This window comes from Aptenodytes patagonicus, chromosome 6, assembly GCF_965638725.1.
Source record: "Aptenodytes patagonicus chromosome 6, bAptPat1.pri.cur, whole genome shotgun sequence".
Lineage (NCBI taxonomy): Eukaryota > Metazoa > Chordata > Aves > Sphenisciformes > Spheniscidae > Aptenodytes > Aptenodytes patagonicus.
Window position 1 is genome coordinate 3,846,071 of NC_134954.1, and position 23,180 is coordinate 3,869,250.

The window sequence follows — 23,180 nt, forward strand, 5'->3', positions numbered from 1 at the left end:
TCTGAGATGACCCTGTCTCACAATGAGGTCTCAAAGTACTTCTAGAGTTGTAAATTATCCCTCTCCAAAACTTATTTTCAAGTGTCTTGAGAATGTAGAGCTGTCTTACAAAGTAGTGGCCATTCCTACACATTCCTTTCTGCCTTATTTAGAGTCTACCAACAGCCCTTAAAAAATCTGGAACAGCTGCGATATAAAAACAAATCCAACTCTAAAATAGCATCCTGGAAAGAACCAGGAGTCCTTGTTTTGCTTGGTTATAGCAAGTACATCCACTCCAGTGTACAGATGGAGTGGGTAGACATGACTGTAATCAAGAACAAGTGTAGCACTTGCATGGGGGGGGTTAAATTAACATTTCACAGACCGCCTCAATGCTGACACTTCCTAACATCTGTTTTCTCTGCAATCTTAACTCTCCCTCATCATGTTTTTGGAGTATTCTCTACTGTGTCTAACAGAATGAAACCCTGGTTGGGACCAGCAGAATCTGCTGTGAATTATTTATATTCCAGTATTGCTGCACAAGAATTAAGCCATTATACTACTCTGTGGGAACATACCTCATCTTTTAGTCTCGTTTTCCTCTGGTCTGACTTAGTTCAGATTAAAGAATAGAACCTATATGCCCGTCCCACTGTTTCTTTCATTCTGATTTGAAGCACTTAACAGCATCCTACTACAACACGGCGTAAGTCCTCCTCCAGAACGACTTGCAGAGAAGAAAGGAGAAGAGCGGCTTCCATTGCACTTTTCTTACCAGCCTTTCCATGACCTTCCTGTAGACTTTCTTGTGAGCAGTCCAGGGCATAAGTCAAAGTCTTGGTGGCCTAGCTGCAGATTAACGGCAACTCTGGGACCATCCTATTAATATTATAAGAACAAAAGTTCTGTAAGATATTTGCCAATATATTTTACCTTGAGGCATTTTGAATAGCTACCTTCACAGAAAAGTTGCATTACAGATACAAGAACATTTCCTTGACTGATTGTTTGCTATTCTCTGGTGCAATCCTGAAATATTTTAAGGTTTGCTTACGACTCAAGAAAGGGGAAAATAAATAAATAAGAAAAAAGGAAAGGTTTTCATCGGAATCAAAGATTTTGCAATTGATGCAATCAGTGGACATTCACGACCTCTTGCACCATTTTAAAACCTAGATTAAAGGTGCACAAGACAAAGGCAGAAAGACAGCTAACTTGCAAGACTGACGAGTGAAACACAAGTTTCTAAAACTTAAGTGTTCGCTTTTGTACTGACGCATTGGCAGCAGAGCATTAGTCAGACAGCCAGAGAGTTTTCATCTAATATAGGTATATTAGCATGCAGTGCCTGACTACATTTTGATTTGAAGCTAAGCAAGGCAGGCTCATCCTCTCCAGCAAGTCAGACTGATGCATTCTCCCAAGAATCATGCCTTACAGAAAAATAATCATGAAATATTAATCATTTCCTATTTAGAGCTGCAACTGTCACAAATGATGTAGCTCTCTCGCGTACAACCTCCTGCTGAAAAAGTGCACAAGGAACGCAGCAATCGTTGCCTGCTTCCCGGGCAGAGACAAAGCCTGGGCTGTATGAGCGTTGCAGCCCGGCCGTGCCAGCGGTTGCCCGCAGGAGCAGGGAGAGCGCCCGAGCCCCGCCGGCATGGGTCGGCTCAACCCGCCTGCGGTGGCACCAGCAAACCCATACCGAGTCATCCTCATTAACCACTACCACGCTGCTTGTACGTTCAACCCTGTCTTCCCGCACCAGTGAGTCCCCTACTTACAGTCAAGAAAACGCTGCCAAAAAGTACTCAAAAAGCTTTGTCTGAAGACAAGCAGTTGGCTGCCCTACAGAGTAGGCAGCACTCCCATTCCTTGCCGGCAATAACCAAACACCGACAGGAACGCCGTATGGAAGAGGAAAGCACGGCAAACGGGTTTTCATCAGGGTTTATGCTCAGAGCATGCATACGGCCCTATTGAAAGATCATCTTGAAAGCTCCATGTGAGTTTGGAGACCAGTCAGACGGCGATCAGACTCAACGCCCCATGACTTGCAAGGCCTGTCATTCAGCCGAAACAGCAAATAATGAGAAATAATTTCTCTGAATAGCTGGTAGGCAATCCAGAGCATGAAACCTATTTGCATAAAACAGTCATTGTCATTTCACACACGCAGATCTCTGGCAGTCAAAACCTCACGGTAGATCATTCAGGGACTGAGGGAAAGAAATTAAATCAGTTGTTTGCTACAAATAACTCATCCAGTTGTTACTGACGTGGCACTGCCTCGTTACTGGATATTGCCAATGCTCCAAGCCATGACCTATAGCCAGGATCCCAGGACATAAAACCCTGTGTGACATCTTAAGATACGCCCTTTGCTATTACATGCTGCTGCAAATGGGCCAGGAAAATCAAATTGTTCACACGGGACAGAAGGGAAAAAGCACCTCCAGGCTAAAGGTAATGATGTTTATCAGACGGAATTAGGTGATCCAGGTCACAAGAAGTGCACTGAATGTCTGTAACTGGGACACTTTTGGTTTCGATGACCATCTTTGCCTACTATCAAATACACTTTCAGTCATATATTTCTTGGGCGTCTTCTGATCTTTCTCAATAACAATTATATCCTTTATCTGCAAACAGAGCCCTGTTTGCAGATAGATATACACACACACACACACACACGCTTCCCTGGAACTATGTGATTCCGTAGCATTTTCTCCCTCTTGATACTACGGAAATTAGTTTTTAGACAGAATAAAAACATTCAACTATTACCTCTGTTACCATCACCAGGATGGTACCATCTCACTTCTTGGAGCCAGAGGGGGAAGCCATTTTAATGGAGCTGGCTTCGGTATCCGTACAACGGTACCTAACTTTCAGTTTGAGTAACGGTTGTGAAACACTATCTTCAGCCATTGCATTGCAATACCACCCAAGTTTATTGGGCTGGAAATACTTGCTAGGACAACTAGCAGTTGCTTTCTAATGTTTGAAGGCAAAGCATGGAGTTGTTCTCCATCAACACTCACCCACGTCCCAGTCAAGGGATTCAGATTGGATGGAGACTTTGAAGAAAATAAGGTGATTATAGCCTTTCTGCCTGTACGTAGCGTCTGTGAGTGTAAGGTCCAACAGACAGTCTTGAATACCTACAGCCATCCGTCCCCAGTTATCTCCATCTCAGTGGAAACACTGCTAAGAGTTGCTTTTGCTAGGTCTCTGCTAACACTTGACAGTCTTCAAGAGGAAGAGCCTAGACAGAAAGCAGGTTCACCTTTGTAACACAAACTACAGCAATACGCTTACCCAGTCACTGAAAATAAAACAGATGATGAAGTTTTCCAGACACAATGACCATTTGCTATTTCCAAAGTGAGATTATGGCGGGGCCCCAGGTTCTGCTCCTTTTTTTGCTGGCTGCGGGAGCGCAGCAGCAGTCTGCCATGTTACCGTGCTGGCTGCAGAGGCTGCGTGGGCACCCAGAGATCTCTCTAACTGGGTAGAAAAGAGGGCACTCCGTCACTTCTGCGCCGTATCTGAAGGCACATCCACCCAAAGTCATGCGGTTCCTCTTTCCAGAATTTGTTGCATTTTGCTTGAGCGTGGGGCTTGTTCCTAGTAACAGAGCGCCGTACTTTCAGCATAAGGGATGCTTAACACACGAGTCCGAACAGCAAGTTTGAGAGCAAGGCTTGCCACGTGGGTTAGCAGGGCAACCAAGAGCATGTCTTCCCCCATCTGCCATGGATTCCCTGCGGGGACTTCAGCCTCTCTGTTCCCAGTTTCCTTCTCTGCAGGACAGATAAGTTCCCCTGCCCATCACAGCATTAAGCATTCAAGACTGGGAGGCCCCTTTAGTATAAAAAATGTCATAAAATTTTCGGTAGGTTTTGAGGGGGGTAGGAAGGGAAACAACTCACAGGAGAGAAAACTGCTCAAAATAAACCGCAAAAAAATAAGAAATGTGACAGAATAGCCCCCTGTGCTGTGCCTGAAAACAGTTTTCTATGGTTTTGTACAGAATTTACCTGCAAAAATTTCTGTGTTCTATAGCATTGTGGCATTAAGGTTTGTTCTAGCTCTGAAGCACGACGAATTTAAAGCAATTTAGAATATGGCAGTTCACAGTCTAACTAAAGAACTTCTGATAGCCTCATATCACAGGCTTTACATTTTAAGCTATACCATTAAACTCAAATGGTGAGAACAAAAAGGCCAGGTTCAGCTATTCAGAGCAGTGAATCTTATTCTCCTGATGTGCCATACAGTGAAAGGCGTCAACGCCGTAACGCATATTAAGAAATCTGTCACTAGCTGTCATCCGGTTGGAAAGAACAAACTCCCCAGGTCTCACTGTTGACAGCACTGAAAGGAACAGCCTCACATTAATTCATCCCGGTGAACGCCTCAGCGTGCAGCCCTTCCACTTCGGATATGGACAAGCTACTTTCTGCACTAATTAAAGGATGTTAAAATGAGATCAGCCACCTCTTATTGCCTGTCTCACATTTTGTGTTTGCAACTGTGTTCAAGCACAGCTAGGGGTGGCTAAATATTAACCAAGAACAAGTTAAATAAAAAGAAAAAAATCAATAATTTCTAGATTAGCTGCCTTTTATTTCCCCATTCTAGTGACTAGAATTTCATGTGCCATTTTTTTATTCACAATTCACGTGGCTGAAGCACCCCTGGGTCTAATGAATATCTGCACGTCCAGATTTTTCCCCTAAATTAAAGAATTTATGGGAAATGGAGAATTTGATCCCTGTGGGCAGGTACAGTTGTGTCTTTGCCGAGCAGCAGATCCAGCACGGTGCTAACACAGGTCTGCAGACGCTGGACCAGAGCCGACTCGGGTCCACCCAACCTGGAGTGCACAGGGACAGGTAGGGGCAGGTCCCAGCACGCTCTCGCTCTTCACCAGGGTATTTGAGCTTTCTCTCCTCCGCAGTACTCCTTCCCTGGTGCAGCAGGGAAGGGAGGGAGGGGAGAGGACAGTACTTTACAAATAGCCGTGGCTTCACAGAGAGTCTAAGCCCCAGGTACCCGACGTGCTCACGCGGGATGTCTGCGGGGGCCCCAGAACTGATCCCAGTCTGCCCTAGCCCACAGAAGCACCTCAGCCCCTGGGCCACCCTTCACCCTGAAACTCACATTCCGCCCAGGATGCACCATTTGCTGTTACGTTTCGGTATCAAAGTAAGTTGCAACCTTTCCGAAGCGCAGACTCTCCTACAGGGACAAAACCCCACAGCTCCTCAAAATCACGAGGCCTTCAGCTACACACAAAATCGGAATCGGAAAGGTACAAAAAATCCCAAGCATTTCCCCGGTGGCAACCAGAGTCATCCACACGTATTACTTTGCTGTGGCCCTACTGCCCACAAAAATCCTGGCTTAAGTTTGTTTCTCTTAAAAGCGCATTATTAAGTTCCAGCGTCTCGACTCTGAGAAAACTCCCCCTAGGAACACGCATAAGAGAACACAGGAATTCAGGCTCTAGCCAAGGAAGAGCCCATGGTGTGAACACTTGCTGCCTCCCAATGTGCCCACCAGCGCTGAGCGATGCCAGTGGTCTGATTTCCAGCCTCAGCGAGCGGGCATGGAGAAAGGAGCGGAGGGGCAGACGTTGCCCTCTCTCACCACGGCTCAGCAGAGAGCTTGGGGCACCGGTGCTTCAGCCCCGGGAGCAGCACTGTGCTTCTTGTTTCTCCTCTGCAGCGCACAGTGGACTGCTGGATTTTTTTGTACATGAGCACTTGATGTTACGGTTTCCCAGGCTGGTCTCTGCCCAGAAACGAAACTGGAAGCACAAGCGCAGGATTACTTGCTCATAACCAAACCACCACAACTCGCATGATTAACGCATGCCAGGAGAGGTACAAAGCTGGGCTAATAATACATGATGTCCCCACTGCGTGACACGCCAGCTAGCACAGCGCAAGATAAATGGGTATATTTCCTCTGATAGGCACCAACAGAAATCGTATTTCAGACAAGTCAAATCCATCCATTCTAGTGAAATGCCAAAACATCCCAGTTTGCAAGCTCCATCTCCTTACTGACAGCAGCGAAAGAAAACAGCTCAGATGTCGGTGGCACAAGTTTCTTTTTGCTGCTGGTGAGTTAAGAAAGCGTGTTCAAAACGGCAGTAAATAATCTGCCTAACAATTCAGAAGTATCTGCATTGGTTTGTGCCTCTGTTACAGTATTAATCTCCCTTGAGATCTTTCAGCGGCATGGAGACTCACATGAAAAGCAGTGGTGCAAAACACCACGTGGCACGCAGGCAGCTTGTTTATCACACGGGCTGCTCGCTGGAGCCAAAAGTCTTAAATGCATCAGGAGAAGACATTTGGGAAACAAGATCTCCAGCAGCTTTTGTATTTGCCTGATAGGAGCACACATAATATTACTGAATAAGGACAGATTAGGAAACGCAGGGACTGCATTCGGATACGTCATAGGAAAGGTTGTAGTCATGGCAAGTTGTCATCTGGATTGATTCTAACGCCTTTCAAGTCTCTGGTTAAGGTCACAGAGTTAACCCACCTGCAAACAAGAGGAGAACACAATCTCAGCGCTACCAAATACAAAATATTTCTAGCTCAGATGATAGTTTTCTCTACTGATGACAGCAGAGACACAAAGATGCTTGGGATGCTGCTGCACACAGATTCATGCGTATGCAGCAGCTATTCTCGGCAGCCAACAGCCCCAACCTACTCTCAAGCTACCAGAATTGAGGGCCAATAGTTCCAGAAACTAATTGCTGCTGCTGGAACACTGCGAGGGGGAGAGGTGAAACCCGGAGTGTTTCTTGCTCCAGGGGAATTCTTGCCTTTAGTACCAGCTAATTTCACAAAGAGAGGTCACTGCAATTTAAAATCCTCTATCTATGCCTTAACCTCTGTTGCCACATGAGGTTTTTTCCACCACTGCAATTGAAAACCACGTTGCTCTGTCACTGTTACTAGGCGGCATACCGAACACTAGAAAGCCATCCTTGTGGAACGAACGCTGCACGAGACACCACTAAACCCAGAGGGCTGGGCTCATCTCACCCAGCACTCGCTGTAGGCTGGAGTGCGACGGTCTTTCCAGGCTGCTTTCAAAAGATGGCAAACCAGGGCAGTTCAGCCCACCCAAGGGTACGTTTAGGAGAGATGTAACGGGTGACCCATCAGAATTGCTCCTCTTGCTCTGGCTGTAGATGGCTAGACCGACTCCACATCCACTTTTAAGGCAGCTCAAGCTGGATGAGGTGAACACCATCCAAAGTGATCACATTTGAAAAATACATCAACGCAAGTGCTGGAACATACTAGTAACACCGCGTGGAAAATTTCTGCACCGTAGTATCTGCAAAAGGGTGACACCAGGTAAAACCAAACATACCCACCACACCCACACCTTCCTGCTTATCAACTCTTGCTGAATTTCAGGCACCTTTCAAAGAAGAAAATTGAAATTTTGCAGCCCATCAACCCCAGAGATTAATTCCATTTTTAATTAAAAGGAGGGTTTTCAGACTGAAATGGCCTTTATAATTTCCCTGTTGCACTGGAAGGAGATGAGAGGGGAGGAACTTCCCTAACTACCGTTGCTACCAAACTCTGCTTTAAGGCACCCTGGGCAAGAGCAATGTCACTACACGGACTCAGCCTTTAAACCTAGCAGAAGTTTTAGAAATACGTGAGTTCGTAAGAAGAAATAGCAGCAGTAGCATTAACCACCATCACCCCCAAATTATTTCTAATCGCTTCTTACTCCATCTTTACTGTAATTATATGACCCTTCCTTTGCAATAATTTCATGTCGTACTATGGAAGAATGACTTTCGATTAAGCAATCTCCTTCAGTAACTAATGGTAAGATTAAGACGGTCCTTCATTTAACATTAACGATGAACAAATCAATACATCTAGTAGCTAAAGCTATTAGAGTAGTTTCTTCATATTCAATTATTGTCCACAAAGGTGCCTCAGGAGGGCTTCCGTACAAACATTGGGCAGTGCTGGGAAAGGGTTAATCATCTTTCATGAGTCGCTAAGCAACGGGATTCTGCTCTTATGGCATGTTTTGCCAGCCAGAGCTGTGGCAATGATGCAACCTTTCTGCATCTTACCCAGAGAGTTCTCTGAAAACTTGTCTGCCAGAACAGCAAACCCCTAGGCTGCTCGCAGACTTAAATTTAGCTCCTGATAGCTATTAGTTTTCAAATTGCTTTGGTACATTTAATTTTCTGTTCCAAAACATACATTGTATTTTAATATGACTTAAATGATGGAGAAGAGGACTGAAATGCAGCTATAGAACTAAAACCAAACAAAAAGTCCCAATATTCAGCGGTATTCAATGCCCCGCTACTAAGTCCCTTCATGAGGCGTCTCAAATACAACCAATAAAAGCAATCTTAAAAGAGTGCAGAAATTCAGAAGCCAGGTTCAGACTTCAGGGATGGTCCTTTCTCCCTCCCAGAGGGGAAGGAGACCCACAAGGAAGGTACAGACAACTCCAAGCGGCTGCACTGGAGGTACAGCCCAAACCACACCAAGGCTGCCTCAATCATCAGGGGTTACAGAGGGCCGGTAACTCATAACTCAATCATCTCAGTTATTTGTGCTTATCTGACCGTACATATCTCATACACATCTTAATCAGGAGAGAAGGATGCATCCTATGAGACATGAGGAAAAATTTCTTGACTGAAAGAGTGGTTCAACATTGGAAGAGGCTGCCCAGGGAAGTGGTGGAGTCCCCATCCCTGGGGGTATTTAAAAGACGTGTAGATGAGGCACTTAGGGACATGGTTTAGTGGGCATGGGGGTGTGGGGTCAATGGTTGGACTCGCTGATCTTAGAGGTCTTTTCCAACCTTAATGATTCTATGATTCTATAATGAGCAAAGCCAAACAACAGGGATTTAAATATCCATGAGCTCTGGGAAAATATATTACCAACCTTGGAAAGTTAATTTTCAGGGACTTGCTTCTGCAAAGACTTTGGGAACATTCAAACTCGCACATGAACATCAAGATCGTTTTGGACAGAGCACATGTAAATCAAGCATGCACGTCAATCCTTGCTCAGCTTCAGTCATTTAGTCTCAGCCAATCTCTATGAAACAATACAAATAAAATCTTTGTGTTGCCAGCATTTTCTAGCAAAAACTACTAATCGGATTTTACGGAGCCAGGTTTTGCTTTGTTTTCCCCTAATTTCTTAGCTGTCTCCCATAATGGGCCTACTTACGGTAATATTCTGGTCTGCGTGTTTATCACGGGGGGGTGTATCAACTTACTGGGGTAAACAGAGGTCTCAGCCCAAGCTCCTGGCTGTGCAGTAGGTTAGACACAAGCACCAGGCGTACAGGACTGGGAAGGCAGCAGCTGTACAGCGGGTCTGACTCTCTTTTGGTCACTTTGAGTGTTCACTAGATCTTAACAAAGTCAGTAGACGCTATTCTGGACTAAGGGTTGGGTTGATGAATGCTGCCAAGTATCGGGAGGCGGTCAAGTTTCGGGAGGGGGTCAACGACTCTCACGACTAGGATCGCTTTTCCTTGGGAGCAGAAAGGACATCTGCGTAAAGCAGGTCGCTGAATAATGAGTTTGCCTTCTGGCAGGTTGCTCTAAGCAGGTTGGGAGGTCTCCTTTGGAACTACTGGAACGAAATACCAGGTCTGAGTGAAGGATTATTACATGGTATCACATCACTACATAATGATTACATTAGATAACCAAATCACAAGAAAAAGGATGAAAACATATGAATTTGGGGGGTTGGCCAGCCTAAAGTTACTGAAAAATAAATGATGCACCTAGCTTCACTTCAGCCTGTTAAAGCTTCTGCTGGTATTTCTTCCCTGGGATTGATGAAGAGGTTTAACCGAGTAAGCCATTTTTATCAGAATACTGGGATTTACTGTGTTGAATTAGTTTCCATCTCAAAAGAGAAAAATCTAAATTTCTTAAAACAGGATTACTTTAATACTGATAAAGATCAAAAAAACCTTTGAGTGAGGAAAGAAAAAAAAAATCCTTAAAATAAACACGTGTGTGTTTCAGAAAATTCTCTATTTTGTAATGAACTGGGTTTGCTCGTAAAGCATCTTGGACCCCTTGCCATGCGTGGGTTGCTTTACGCGGGCCAGAAGGAGAGGCTGAGCAGGCTCAGTCCCGAGACCACGTCAGCTCTTGGACTTACAGCTGGACCAGGGAGGCCTGTGGGATGCAGTTGACGTGAGTGGGACCCCACAGCAGAGGAGCCCGCGGGGAGCGGGCAGCACTTCTGGAAGCAGAACCAGCAGTTAAAAAGAAGATCACGAAGACTTAGTCAGAAGGAAACCTGGGCCGAGGAAAGCTGACGGGCTGCCAAACACGCAGGGTGGAGGTGTTCCAGGTGGCTCTTCCCCTCCTCCACAGATGCGCGAGCACAAAGGCACGTAAACTACGGCCGGGCGCAGCCGGGAGACCTAGGTCAAGGTCTTTACTTGACTGTACACTTGAACTTGGTACTTGACTTACAAGACTGACGGTATTTAAAATCCAGATCCGAGTTCTGGTCTGCTCTAGAAACAGGCCCAAGGTACGAAACAGAATTTCAGCTCTATCTTGGATTTGAACCCCTTTCAAGTCCTTGTATTTGTGGTTCAGTCCTTTTCTAGCGACGACCTACCGGCCAAAGAAAACCTGTACATTTTTAAGCCAGGCTTTCAAACACACTTGCCAGATCTCTACCTATATCAACACAGTTCATGGTGCTTTGGAGGGGGCGACAACCCCCCATGTCTTCAAGCGCCTCCTTCCACATCTAAAGTTAGATAAAACACCAAGTGCCCAGGAATCCATTCAGACTTTTTCAGGTAGTTTTCAGCAATCAGAATGGACGGTGACTCAGTGGCCGAGGAGAGGAAATGAGTCATGAAGCAGCATCTCTTGTTACTGAGCTGGAGTGTCCTACGCTGAGCCAGGGCCTCTGAACGCCCAAGTGATTGGATTAGACTTCTGCTGTATTTTCTGAAAAGAGCTAATGAGATAAAGCTGGAGGGGAGAGCTCTGAATGCCACCCTTGGAAAGGCAGGGCTCTCCGCACGCTGCCAGGGCTACTCTTTCGCACGGGGGGGGGGAAATAGCCTGCATCAGTGACGGTCACTGCTGGTGCCACCCGCTTCCTTAAAACTAGAGAAAATAGAGCCGGAATGGGCCTCTGGAGGTCATATGCTCCCTCTCCCTCCTGCACAATATTATTTGAAATAATTAATTACTATCATCTAAATTATTTCTTTGGGACCAGGAAAAGCATGCAGACATCCTGAAAAACACAGGAAATCTCAAATAACGCTCTCTTGCATGAGGCAGGTAGGTCGCTCCCCCCTACCCCCCCCGCCAAGCATGTTGTAATAGAGACAGACAAGAATTTGGGGCACAATCGTTCCCTATATTCTGGGAAAAAAAAAAAAAAAACCAAGCAAAACTGACAACAGCATGCATTTACTCGGGAACAGTAAGTTAGTCTTTCTGTGTCCAATTAATCCGCCCGTACTCTTTCTAGCCTCATTACCCACGCTTCACAGTCAATCTCGTGTTTCAGCATCCAGACCAGATCTGCTTCAGTTCACATTTCCACAGAACCCAATAAAACCTCTCTCCGCTGGGGGAGATGGCTCAATATATCAAGCTCTTCTTGTGCAGTTGCTTCCAGTCATCTTCAGCTGAAAACCTTCCCCGGGAGGGACTGGGATAACCTGTCACCTGCCAGCTTAGCTCAGTTTAAAGGATGACTACTGAAGATAAAGAAAACTAGTAACTTAAAGCGCTGACTGATTTCTTGGGGAAAAAATTGGTCATTTTTTCAGCAGCTCTAAATTCTCCTAACCGTGTCATTTGTTACTATACTTACAAATCCACATATAGCTGCATTTGATATTTATGTATAGTCAGGCTCCATTTAGCCAGGGAAATGCCACTACATGGAAGGAAGCCATCTGTTCCGAAACAATCAGGTTGACCTTGCTTTCCAGCAGGCTGGGATCGAAAAGAAAGGCATGTCTTCGTCTCTCTGAGGAGACAAAGTGCCGTGCTCTCAAAATGCAGAACAGCTTCACGGGGGCGCTCAGCATCCCTGCCGCAATGCACGGAAGGACGGCGCTCACGACAGGCAAGATGAGGCTGCCGGAGCAGGGGGTGCAACAGGTATTTCCATCTTTACGAGCATTGCCTCGAGCCGTGACCGATTCTGAGGATGCCTGCTAGCCACTTCTGAGAAGCAGGGAGTAGTTAATAACTGCACCGAAGTCGGAACTACTCTTCTGCCTTTGGTACTGTACCTGGGAGAACATCTTATAGCTGACGCGCTGGGAGTCATCTGATGCGTTGGCTTACACGGGACGCAGAGCCCTTTGTAAGCCACGCGGTGTCGGATCAAGGATGGAAGCTGGAAGAGGAACTTATTCCTGACCTTAGAAGAAAACAAACCTATCCCTCAGGCACGGGAGAACAGGCATCTCTTTAAAGTTTTAAACTTTTTAAATTTAACTTTAGAAGCTGTTCTTTTTCTTATAAAAGAAACAAAGAACAGAGAGATCACAATCCAACCTTTGAGTGCTCTGTCAATAATTAATAATGACACATCTAACGTAACAGGCTATGGCATTACAAGAACTCCCTAAAGCTTTGCCACGTAAGACATTGACTGCAGCCCTGGAGAGCCGGCAGTTTTGAGGAGTCTTGCCGAGCTCTCCCGAGCACAAATCGAGAGGCCAGAAGCGAGGGAAGAAATCCAATTATTTGACCAGCAACCGGTTGTGCTTTTTCCTACCCCACAACACTGTGATCGCCAAGGAGCACCAAGGCAGGCAAGCAGACAGGCTCGCGCTCTGACGAGAGAGCCTGAGGGAGGGAATACCCACCCTTTAATGTCACAGGGGCTGATACTTACCCCTGGAGACTGGCCTGAGACCACAATTTTTGTCAAAACCCACTGGACAATTTCTGGTTACTGTTGACCTAGGCTGGTGAAAGGTTCCAGAGCCCATCGTTTAATCGCAGCTGGTTCCGGTCCCTTGTGTTAATCTTTCTCCAATTATTATTTTTCCAGACAAACGCACACTTTTTTGCTGGGTACAGAGAGCAAGAGATTAAAGGACTGGCCGAATCACTTATTTTTAAAAAAACACTCTACTTGCTTTGCAATTAGGAGAAAAAAACGTGGCTGGAGAACAGGGAAAATTTTCAAACCTTGTTTTTAAACCTGCCAGCCCTTCCCGCAGAGAATGCCTCCAGCCGTAGAAATGCCGGAGCGGGGGCCGTCAGCTGTTTCCATCCACGCGGCGAGGCCTCCAGGAGAGGGAGAGCAGAGGCTCCCAGGTGCTCGGGATTACGTGCAGACTTAGGCTTCGGTGTCCCGGAAGGTTTCTTGTTGCTGATTGCTTCTCAGTTTTGTAATACACCTCACGTGGCCAATTTCTCTGGGTGGCTTTTAATAACCTCTTCAGGCTTTATTGCCTTCTTGCATCCACATCTTTCCGGAAATCCTTTTCTTTTTTAATATGATATTTGCCTGCACAATACATCTGATTTCTCAGGGAACAATAACTCTTCAGCAGGCCCTTTTTAATGAGCAACTGTAAAGAAAGCATCTTTTGTAGAATCAACATTTGACACGAGGCCTCAGAAACAGTGTTCTTTTTAGATTTTAACCGCTTTCCTCCTTTTGATTTTGTTTTATTCTCATACTTTGTAAGCTCCTGTTTGATTTCCTCTATTTTCAATATTCCTCAACTTTTCAATAGCAGCTTTGCTCTGAAAGATGACCTTCATTATTACTGTATGCCGTACAAAATACGCTCCATCTGCAAGCAACACGATTTGCTTTGCTGATACCCTTTCCCCTGCTAGTATAAATAACCACCCTAAGCTGCGATATTCGAACTGGGCTCTATCCCACGTCCCAGGCTCAGCGGTTCGTGACGCTGAAGAATTCAAATCTCACAATATCTGGAGTTATTAGTAAAGCTAGGTATACTTATAGTGTCGTTAATTTATTAGAACCGCAGTTTCCGACATTTAAGTTTCTCCAGGCATTAAAATTAATAGGAACTCGAACATAGGAATCTCAAAGGCTCAGAAGGCAGAAGTCAAACAAGAAGAGCCCCAGGAATGATGTGCCACAGGACCAAAGTTACAAATCAGCCATCCTTGGGCATCCCTTCTCTCAGGCTGTGGTTCTATGGGGAAGACAGACACTTGGTTCATGATCTCTGGTTGCTTGGGACAGGGTATATACCGAACCTCTCACTGTCAGCATCTGTAAACCGAGCTCTACCACTGCAAAAATCCATGCAAACCCCATTTCCTTCTGATCACACCTTCCGTGGGTTTGCATGGACAACACTACCCACGACAGCGTGGCAATGATCTGAACGCTAGATACAACCCGTTCGCTTACAATTTCTTCAGTGCTTCTGTTCTGCCATGTGAAGTCCAAGATTTTCCCTCCCATGTCCCCTGGTAGATACCAGGTCACCCTTGCGAAAAGGGCACAGCATTACTGGTTTTCCCATCCCGCTCTTCCACTTCAGCCCCAGTTTGTTCCCAGTCTCTCCGTAGCTAGTCTCCTGTGCTGCGTGACGACCCAGGTACACCCGCCATCCCTCATTTGCTTACAGACAGCACACAAACCTTAACAACCCCAAACTCACCACACACTGACACACCAGCTGTCCTGGTCCCAGCACCTACTACTTCTCAGGTTCATCTCTGGCCCTCTTGGGAAAGAGCCAGTCCAGCCGTGCTCTGAACTCCTCAGCAGGGACCTCCTGCTTTCTCCACCAACGCCAGTTCCTACAGGCCTGCAGAGAAGCCTTTCCAACGTTCCTCTGGCCTTCATTTATCTCTGCTTCTGCTGCTCTTCAGAAGAGCTACCGCTCAGCTGCTTATTTAGCCCACCTCCCTCCCCATCCTTCTGGCTATGGTTTCCCAGCTCAGGACAGTCAGCCTGTCGCTGGCATCCCAGATTTCAACCCATTCCAATGAAACCCCCTGCTCCCCCCGTAAGATTTCACATATCGTCTCTGCTGGTCCTTCGCTGTCCCCCCTAAATATCTAAATAGCCACCCCACCCTCCTACCCCACCAGGAGGCATGTACCTGCTCAGGGAGTGAGGCCAACTCTTCTGAAAGGGTCCAGACTGGCCATCGTATCTGCAGACTGAGAAGTGGGCTCTGGAAATCAGCTCATTACAGAAACGGCAAATCATCAGCTATTGCATTTCTAGGACAACTCCCTCTTCCACAGCGATACTACCTGGTTTCATCTATCAGCATTTTCTTCCATCTATCAAGAACAGTGCAGCCCACTGAATAAGTGCACTTTACTGTGGTAAGAAGCTTTAGGATTTGGGGCTAGTGTGCGTATGGAGAAGTTGATATGATCAGTTAAACTTTTCTACTAATCAGTTCAAGAAGGTAAATCCACAGTAAATTGGCCACAGTGCTGAAAGAAGAAAAACATATGCCATTTTCGACAAATTATTTAAAAGTTTGGTCTTTCAACGGCTGTAGCTAATTAGGTTCTGCCTACATATCGATGGGATATCACAAATCCACAAAAACAATGCCCAAAGACAGAAAGGTTCTTCAGACTCAAACGGTTTCAGAGTGTGGGGGTTTTTTCTCATTATTCCTCTGTCAGCCAGAATAACAACTTTCTCCTCACATCGTACAGGTAATTAAAGGAAATGTTTGTAAGCAATCCGACTGCCCTAACGCTCTCAGCACCCCAACTGTGTAGGTGAAGCTAAATCTAACATTTTGTCAAAGCCAAGCGGCATGCTTCTGTTCTAAGGCAGCTTCAACTGTCCGCTTAGGGGATGGGATTGCTTTGGGAGTAAAACTGCCCATCTTATTCTACCTCTGGGTAAAAGGCAGCAGCTCTTGTCTAAGACGCTTAAACAACCTAGAAGAGGAAGAGTTGAGCAGTGAATAATTCACCATGTAGGAATTTATCCAGTTTGGACCTTGGCTGAAATAACAGCCCTGCTCATCCAAAGCAGAATCTAACGAACTCTCTGATCATTGCATGTTGGCAACTGAAGTTTAAAGCTCATCGCAGCAAGGATGAGTGCAACGTATCTTGCCAAGATACTGATTCAGCATTAACTCAAAATGATGGAGTCATCCCCCGAAGGTGTTTATGAGCAGGAGGACCATCAGTGAACCAACCGGGAGAACTCTGCTTCCTTTGAGAATACATGACGTTAGGCTATGAGATACGCCAGAGCTTCAGCCTTCCAGTAAAATCCATGTCTTGCCCTGTCAAGAGCATTTGCTTCCCCAAGAGCTCTCTTCTAGAAAACATGAAGTGGTTGCAGCACGTGAGATGTAGCTGACGGTCAGAGCTGTATTACATAAGCTTGGCATGAAATCATTAAATCACGTATACGCTTGACTGACACCCATGACTATCCAAAAGCTATTTGCAGGGGTATCAATAAATTGGTGAGATCATTGTCCTCCTCCCTCTCTTCCCAATACCTGGATTCTAGCAGATCCAGGTAAATCAACTGCGTCTTCATAATGAAAACAGAAATTTAATTATTCACAAGCATTCCCCTTGAGCTTTCTCTGGGCTTTTTGTGAATGATTAACAGAGCAGCTGCTCCAGACAGCACTCTCAATCCCTGCTTGCTGGCCTGTTAAAAGCAGTGACTCATCAGCACATGACGTCAAACCCTCCTCTCCTCTGAAATGGCAGGAAGGAGGTTTCATTAAAAAGATAAAAAAAGGTATCAACATAACAGCCTGAACTTCCTCCCAAACACACGGGGTTTGGTCAGGGGTCAGCTCTGCTGCTGCCTGAAGAGTTACGCCGTGCGTATGCACCAGTGGCTCCATCAAAGGGTAAACTTTGCTGTTCAGTACTAAAAACATAAAACATACTTCCCTGGGCAAGCTGATCAACTGAAAATCAAAACCAAAACCCAGCATTAGGCCTTTTAGTAAACCCTGCTCGTGCACCTCACGGGAACGCTTCCCCGCGCAGCAGAGCTGGGCAGGGCGGTGAGCACCCCGTCTTAGCTCTCCCCGCGCTCATCGCGAGCTGGGAGTACTTTCCCAAGATGTTTACGCAACCCAAAGTAGCCATTAAGCAGTCCTTGAAATTGCCCAAATAATACTTTCCAGTAACACCCGATAAGGGTGCCCAAACAGACAGGCAGAGAAGCATCAACAAGTCCAGCGCTGCCAAACTCAAGACCCCCCCCCGTTGCCTCCACGCCTCGCTAAGGTTGCGCTGAAATGTGCGGACAGGAGAAAAAAATCTTGCGTGAACGCAGCCGTGATTTCCCTATCTTTGTGAAGAAACCTGGGCCCAGCGCCGTGACAGTTAGAAGCAGGAGAAGTGATCTAGAAAGGGGCTGTTTCTCTGTAGTTAAAATTCAGATTTTTACTCCAGACGGCAAGTCCTTCTGTCACACGGACAGCGGCGCTTTACCCAGAAAATCTGCAAAGCGACGGAGAGGGGAACAAGCAGGGTAATTTGAGATTTAGCTCTTACGTGGGATTAAGTACTAACATCTGTGATATTTTACTTTCTCTGCTAGCTTTAGGCTGCAAAGCCAAGCCTCAGCCTCCTCTGAGCCCAGCTCCTGCGGCAGCGCGTCCCAGACAGCAGCCGCTCGGCTCTTCAGCTGCGAACGGCCGTGGCAGGGGACAGGAGATATATTTATCTCCGTTCCCGGCTGCCCAGAGGGCAGCATCGCTTGCAGCCCGCAACTCCCGACTTCCCCCAGCCTGGTGTTGGAAGCAGAAATGCTGCTGTTAGCTCAGTCTCTTCACAAGAGGCAGGCAATTAGGGAGCAAAGCGGAGGTTTGGAAAGAGAGCGTGGCAATGCGGGGGCTGTCCGCAGGCGCGGGGTTTGGTCCAGAGCTGGAAAATGCTGCGTGGGTACGGCTGCGCTCCCACCCGCGCTCCTTCCCCCCTTACTTGGTCAGGCCACGGGTACGATATGAAAGCCCAAGGATGACTGAAATGACTGACCAAACATGTATAATGTAAGAGGTGCTGGATATTCAATGAGGGCAAGAAAAACAGCGTTACACACAGGCCGAGAGTTGCTGTGACGTAAGCCCCTGCCCAACACGCTTTTCGATTAAAAAAACCCACAAAACATCAACATTATCTTTATGTCCCTTTGCAGGGATGGCTTTACTGTCTGACCTTTTGGCTCCGTTAGTATTCTTAGCCTCGACTGGGTTTGACTGCTGATTTTGCTACGGGGTCTCTGTCTATCTGCAGTCCGAGTCAGGATTTGTTTTCTCACATAGATAGGCAGCAGGGAGATGGAAAGTTCACAGCTAAAACAGCCCCTGGGTGTCCGAGTTAACTCCGGACAACAGAGCACTCTAAAACGGGAGTGAAAACACTCTTACTGCTTACCTTTCTAGAATCGATTAGCAATGAAGTGCTAACGGACTTGAATTTTGCACGTGCCTCGTAATCTCAAGTTTAGACCCCAAATAACGTTTCAATTTGAAAAAGCACCTAGCTGCCATCTTATCTAGTGGCAGTAAGGCGCTAACGAAGCATCGCTGTATTGCAAAATTCATCGGAGCTAGACCGAGCGCTGTAATTACTTAAGAAGGAGAACCGGGGAATACAATACCAGAAAGGTGGGCATTCCTCAAACAAGGCTTTCCGAAAGACTTCGCGTTCTTGACAGAAACAAACAGAGAAAGGAGAGAGGAAAGGGTCAAAGAAGTGCTGGCAGCGGGAGCCGAGGGCCGAGCAGGGTCCGGCTCCTGGGGTCCCCTGCTCTGCCTTCCCCGGTGAGACAGACCCTTTCTTTCCCTCTGCGGAAAGTCAGTTAAAAGTGAGTAGAGAAAGGAAGAGACAGGAGATGAAGGGGAGTTTATGCAAGAGCAGACAGCGGGAAAAGGAAAGGAAGGAGGACGAGGTTGGAGAAAACAGGGAAGGGCTGTAAAAAAATGGTAACGAGGGTATGGGGCGGGGGGGCAGCCCGTGCAGAAATGGAAAGCAGAAGGAGTTGAAAGCTGTGGATAACACTACTGAAACGATTCCTCTCCAAATGGCGAGGAGACTGCATCTGGAAGGACCTCTTTCTTATTCCTCCCTCTTGCAAAAAAATCTCTCCCTCCCGTAGGGTGGCTCACCCTCTCTTTGCCCTGCTCCCTGCTCCCGCGGGGATGCTGGAAGCAGGAGAGGCTGCTGTCACTCCCGCTGCCAGCTGGCAACGAGGACTTACCTAATGCTCTTGGCAGCCATCCCTGACTAAGAGCTCTGCTTCCCCAAGCTGCGCGAAGGGGAAGCTGCATGCCAGAGCCCTGGAGGACCTCCCTCCTCCCGGCCAGGATCACCTTGGAGCAGAAAGGGAGCAGCAAGCGCTTTCACTCCCGTTTACTTGTGCCGCACTATTACTGCTTGGCCTCACATATCCAGCCTTCTGCATGTGTAGACAGTAATTACTTGAAAAAAAATGACAAACCCCCCCTCAACAACCACGTTTGCCATCAGTACCTTCTTATGAGCAAATACCGTTCTTGTATCTTCATAAAGGAACAGAAGGAAAACCACGGCTCTCATCCCTCTCTAAGCGCCCCTTTGCTTTTCTCTTAGTTTTTCCTTTTACCCGAGTAATCTGCAAATATTTGGGGTCTCAGATTTCTCCCGTTCTTTAGGAGAGAACTGGTTGCTCCAACTTGGCTATAATATTTGGGGCAACCTTATTAGCACAGGATGCAAAGGCTGCTCTGCTTGTTAGCACATGGCAGGACAAGTCAACCGACAGCAAACCCTTGTGTCTCCTGGCCCGCTCCTCCGCTCCTCCCGGTGTCCCAAAGGACTTGGTCTTCCATTTCTTCTGGAAGCCATCGCAGCGGCCGGGGGCACGGTCTGGGCGCTTATCCACTGGACGGGACCAACCCGCCCAGCACGCTCTCTCAGAGATCAGCTCTCTACGTGCGCTCTTAGCCCTTCCCACGCAGCCGAACACTAACAATTTAGAGTAAAAGCGTTTTAAGTTGATCTATTTTTTCGAAGCCAAGTCCTACACGGAGCATGGCCATGTCTTATGAAACGGCATGTCTGAGCTCCGGCCCAGCCCTCACCGCCGTTGCAAAAGCCACAGCAAGTTAGACCTGAAGCTTTTTGCACTTCCTAGCTCACCCCGGTGGGGTGCTCTGCGGGGCCCAGCGGTGCAGCGTGGGGACGAAGGTCAATGTCCTGGTTTCAGCAGGGATAGAGTTAATTTCCTTCCTAGTAGCTGGTACAGTGCTGTGGTTTGGATTTAGGGTGAGAACAATGTTGATAACACACCGATGTCTTAGTTGTTGCTGAGCAGTGCTTACACTAGTCAAGGACTTTCCAGCTTCCCATGCTCTACCGACTGAGAAGGCTGGAGGTGCGCAAGACGCCGGGAGGGGGCACAGCCAGGACAGCTGACCCCAACTGGCCAAAGGGACATTCCATACCATGGGACGTCATGCTCAGTTCATAAACTGGGGAAAGCTGGCTGGGGGGGGCCGCTGCTCGGGGACTGGCTGGGCATCGGTCGGCGGGTGGTGAGCAATTGCACTGTGCATCACTTGCTTTGTGTATTATTATTATTATCATATTATTGTTATTATCATTTTATTTCAATTATTAAACTGTTTTTTATCTCAACCCACGAGTTTTTTCTCACTTGTGCTCTTCCAAATCTCTCCCCCATCCCAGCAGGGGGGGGAGTGAGCGAGCGGCTGCGTGGTGCTTAGTTGCCGACTGAGATTAAACCACGACAGTCGAGCACAAGCGACTTCTGCCCAGGCCTGCCAGGTTTCAAAACATACCCAGTGTCGTATTTTAAGTTCCCCCCCCCTCCAGAAGAGCCCTGGCTGTCGGAGGTGAGCTCTTCTGCTGCTTTCCAGCTGGAAAATGATGTGCAGGAACCTCCCACCCGCAGCCACCACCTGTTAGAATTTCAGCAAACTTTATTTCTCATTTATTTTATTTTAAAGCGTGACTCCAGAGTTGTAATCCCCTTTTCTACATCTGAAAAGAAATAGCTGTTTCCACAATGCTGAGCCAGCAAGGCAGGGGGATTCCTTTAAACTTCAAAAATGCAAGTGGCCCCGTTAAAGCAGTCTGAGCTTTCTTACGTGCTTGTTACAGAAGACACCCCAAAGTACTTTGCTGAGTCCAGGCCTCATGCACAGTTTTTATGAGCAGTTACAGAGTGTAAGAAAACAGGAGAAAGAGAAAGGAGTTGTGCTTCTGGTATTCATCAGTATAGCTGTTATTTAAATTTTCTGACCAGCCACCAATGAGCCACAACCGAACACGGTTCACGCAACGGGTTAAAACCGCCCAATACCCCCACACTGAAGGCGCAGCTATCCTTGTACTCCATCGCTCCCTAAGCGTTACCTGGGAGTTAGACAGCAAAACGGAGAACCCCTTAAAAGGCTGCTGCAAGGAGAAAGGGAATAAAGGGATTTCTATGCCTGTGCTAGGTATCACAAGTAGTACTGGGCTTCCGTCGCAGTCAGGAAGCTGGAGGTGTCATTAGGAAGAGCGTTTCGACTGAGGGGGGGGGGGGGGGAGTCCAGTTTCAGGGCAGATTGTCCCAAGAACACGTTGGGATCTCCACCACGGGCTGATTTGAAGAAGTTGGAAAAACACCACTCAGATACGATTTAAGCGCAGCTGACCCTGCCTGGGACTGAAGGATGAAGACGACAATTCCTTGAGGCCCTGGGCTTTCCACTTTTATGCCAGGCTTAAACATAAATGTTAGAATGTACATTACTACATAACATTTTTGACATACTATTTATTTTCATCATCATTCAGACAGAACCGTCATGCCAAATGTTGCGGTTTCCCCCATATTAACCCAACGAGAATGAATCAATGTTTTATGACCGTGTTTAAAAATAATTTATCATATGTCATTGCCCGCTGCAGTACCTTTTTTGCCAGAACATTCTTGTCGTTGCCAACATAACTCTCTGTGACAGTCCTTGCCAAACAAGAACCGATTACCCAGGCCACCGCGAACAAGGACCACCTTGTCACCGGCAACAGACACCAGAAAAAACCCTCCTTCACCCCAAATGCAGCTGTCGGCTTACAAACCCAGCCAGCTCTCTGTTCTTTTTCCCAGAACACTCCTTTCTTGCCGCACTGTCAAGATTGTTCTTTCAGAGCTGTTATCCAGCGTAATAGTCACCTAGGACCACAGCCCAAGCGCTCTCGAGAAGTAAAACAGAACATATTCTTTCACCTGAAACTTCCGTGAAGATGTTCCTCTGCGATTTGTCATGGTCGGCTCCGCTCAGCTAAGGCTGACTTCTCCCTGTTAGCTTCCAGAAGGACCCTGAATCATGATCTCCGCACGGCAGGGAGACTGTCAGCAGCTGCTGACAATTTATTCATGCAAGATCCTGGTCCGGAGAGCAGCTGAAATCCACAGCAAGCCGTAATGGATTTGTCACCCTGTGTAACTAGGGATTCTATGTTCAGCACTGTTTTTTCACAACAGACACACAAAATTCACCTTTGCGGGGAAAAAACCATCAGCACTCTATTCTCCACTGCAGAATCTGGTGTGCAATGATACGTATTGGGTTTGGAGCAGGAAGCTCCAGAAGAGAGGAGAATTCTCAGCGGGACTTTTAAAAGGAGATGATGGAAGGGTAAAGTAAACTTTGAGATACCGTCTGTATGTTCCCCCCACCAAGTTTCCTTTCAGCATTAGAGAGCAGCAATCTTACCACACTGATACACAGGGGTAACCGGATTTTTCCATATGGGTATGTACGCAGAAATGTTCCCTACCTCATATACCTGGACCGTCTTTAAAACGTACGACTACAACCAAAGGCAAAAATCCTCAGCTGAACTGCTAACCATCCCCCGGCTCACTGGGGCATTCCAGACCAGCCACAAGTTTGTTTGCAGTGTGTCCTTTCCGCAAAAGTTGGACAAATTTTGTAGCGTACCGCGAAAGAGGAATGCAAATAAGATGCTATTTATTTCTAGATGGCCAAAGGATTAGCTTTGAGCAATTCTATAGCATTCTCTGTATGAAAACGTGTGGTTACAAAAGCTGTTAAGTAAGTGAATAAAAAGTCAAGGTTAAGTGGAGTAGACAACAGGACATGAAAAAACTATAAAT